The 2,485-nt window shown below is 43.1% G+C and overlaps 1 protein-coding gene across 1 annotated transcript in view; it reads left to right on the top strand.

Annotated features, from left to right (window-relative positions):
• Window positions 1–291: 291 nt before the first annotated feature.
• Window positions 292–2,485, top strand: part of smpd1 (sphingomyelin phosphodiesterase 1) — a 50,502-nt gene continuing 48,308 nt past the window's right edge. Inside the window, exon 1 of the mRNA XM_037546936.1 lies at window positions 292–921. The gene's annotated coding sequence lies outside the window, so the exon portion shown is untranslated. The remainder of the gene's footprint in view (window positions 922–2,485) is intronic.

The raw sequence follows: 2,485 nt of genomic DNA, 5'->3' as shown, positions 1-2,485 counted from the left end.
CTCCCTCCCTCTCTCTCTCTCTCTCTCTCTCTCTCTCTCCCTCTCTCTCTCTCTCTCTCTCTCTCTCTCTCTCTCTCCCTCTCTCTCTCTCTCTCTCTCTCTCTCTCTCTCTCCCTCCCTCCCTCTCTCTCTCTCTCTCCCTCCCTCTCTCTCTCTCTCTCTCTCTCTCTCTCCCTCCTCTCTCTCTCTCCCTCCCTCCCTCCCTCCCACCCCCTCTCTCTCTCTCTCTCTCTCTCTCTCTCTCTCTCTCTGTTTAAATGAAGGGTCACGTGATTGCTCAGCTGACTCTGCCGGCCCCAAACGAAACTGCTGAACGTCATGGTGGTGGTGGTGGTGTGGTGGAGGCGTCGCAGGAGGACGCCGCTGCCGCCGAAGAGTGCCCCCCCCCCCCCCCGCCGTGACTTTTCTGATCATTCGCTGCTTCGTGTTTGACACAGACCTGCTGTGTTTATCGCATTAGCGCGGTGGAAAAGGGCTGTGAACTGGTGGTCAAACGGCTTCCTGTTTGAGCTGCAAGTGCTGCGGTTAGTGTTACCTCAGCTCAGCTCAGCTCAGCTCAGCCAAGCCAGCTCTCGACCGAGGAGACCAAGTTTTTACCCAGAGCCTTTACTGAGAACTGTTCCAGACATCCGGGTGTTCAGCGAGAGGAACACCGACAGTTTCCAGTTTGTCGCTGTCGCTTCATTTGGACTGTCCACCATGCCGTCAGTGCGGCTGAGCGCTCTCTCCGTGTTTACTGTCATTAGCCTTGTTTGGTGTCTGGCTGCCCCGGGGACGTCGTATCCTCTTCAGGATGAGACGGACATCGCCGACCTGAGGGCTGGGAACCCCATGCACAATTTCCAGGTTCGGTTCAGCTGGCACAACATAAGCTGTCCGTTATGTAAAGCCCTCTTCACCATCGTGGACGTTGCCCTATTGGTAAGACAAGCAGCCCCCTTTACGTTCCTATGCTTTCCTGTGTTGCAATAAGTCAAAGTAGCCTACATCAATAAGAGCTTACTGAACATTATCAGAGCCTGCTGTTTGACGTAGAGCCAGTACTGTTAAAGTTCATATAATGGCATTGTCACATTTCCCTGTATTATATGAAATGTGTGCCAGTCATTGTTAACTTCTCGTACACCTTCCTGCAGTTCTGCTGTACACAGAAGTGTCTTGTAAACATGATATAACTTGTTTTTGTTGGATTGTTCTGTTGGGCTAATTTCTTCACATAATGCTACAGAACGTGAGTCTTAAATGTGCATCTGTTAACCAGATAGAATGTCCACCTTTGGTAAAGAAAGATTTTATACCTTTTTTTCCACAAAGACGGTCTGAAGAATCCAGTGAAGGACATCAAAAATGCATTAAACATGGGTATAAGGTCTTGCATAGCACCAGTAAAATGCTTAAAATAGAAGGCAAGAAATAAGAAACATACTGCTTGGCAACAGGCACACCTATTTTATGGGCATTATATCCTATCAGTTATTTATTTATGAAATATATCACTAAAATATTGTTAAAACTGAAAAACAATGTGGAAGTTACATAATGTCAGGTATTTTTTATTTCTGAAATATATGGCTAAAAATATTTTAAAAACTGAATTGACTATATGTTGCTCAGCCATAATTTGACATGTTGGTGGCACGTTTTGCAGAAATAAGAGGAGGTGCTATTCGTTTTTATCTGATTACACAGCACCTTCAGGTGGACTAAGAACAATGGACTTAAACCAGGATCAAAATATACATAATAAAATGTCAATACTCTGTTCAATATTGCTATTTTCACCTAAATGATCAGTGATTTTTATCTCCCATCTCTCTTCAATTACATTTATACACTCTCAGAATAAAGGTATGGCACTGTCACTGGGGCAGTACCCCTCTTGTCACTGTGGTGGTACCCTCAGGGGTACATCCCAGTACCTTTAGTCAGGGAATATAACTACAAGAATCCATTGAAGTTATATTTTCTGAACTGTACTGTCTCCACACACGCCGGCTCGTCTCCAGGCTTTTTGTTTTATTGTTATGATTTATAACTTTTGGTTATGAAAAGGTACAAATATCTACTTTTCCACTAGGAAAAACTCACGTAAGGTAAACCATCGGACCTTAAAAACACTGTTGTACCTTTGAGGGTACACGTACATTGTTTGTACCTTGATGAATGAATCATGTACCTGCATAGTACGTTTATTTCTAACACTGTACTTACATTAGGTATAAACAATGAGACGATCTTCATTTCATCTTATGTCCCAGTTACGACACTTTCATCCACTCATCCAACATACAGAGAAAAAGAGATAGACACTGCATTAATTCCTATACAGTGTGAACTGATTAGGATTATTCACATAATATATAATTATTACAGATCATCTGATGACTTACTTTTTTCCTCAGAGTGTAGAATCAGGTAAAGAAAGAGGGAAAAGGTGGTATTAGTAACGCTGATTTATACTTTAATTAGTCTAATGTATATTATC

This window comes from Pygocentrus nattereri, chromosome 18, assembly GCF_015220715.1.
Source record: "Pygocentrus nattereri isolate fPygNat1 chromosome 18, fPygNat1.pri, whole genome shotgun sequence".
Classification (NCBI taxonomy): Eukaryota; Metazoa; Chordata; class Actinopteri; order Characiformes; family Serrasalmidae; genus Pygocentrus; species Pygocentrus nattereri.
The sequence above is the reverse complement of the archived record's forward strand: the minus strand, read 5'-3'. Positions and strand labels throughout refer to the sequence as shown.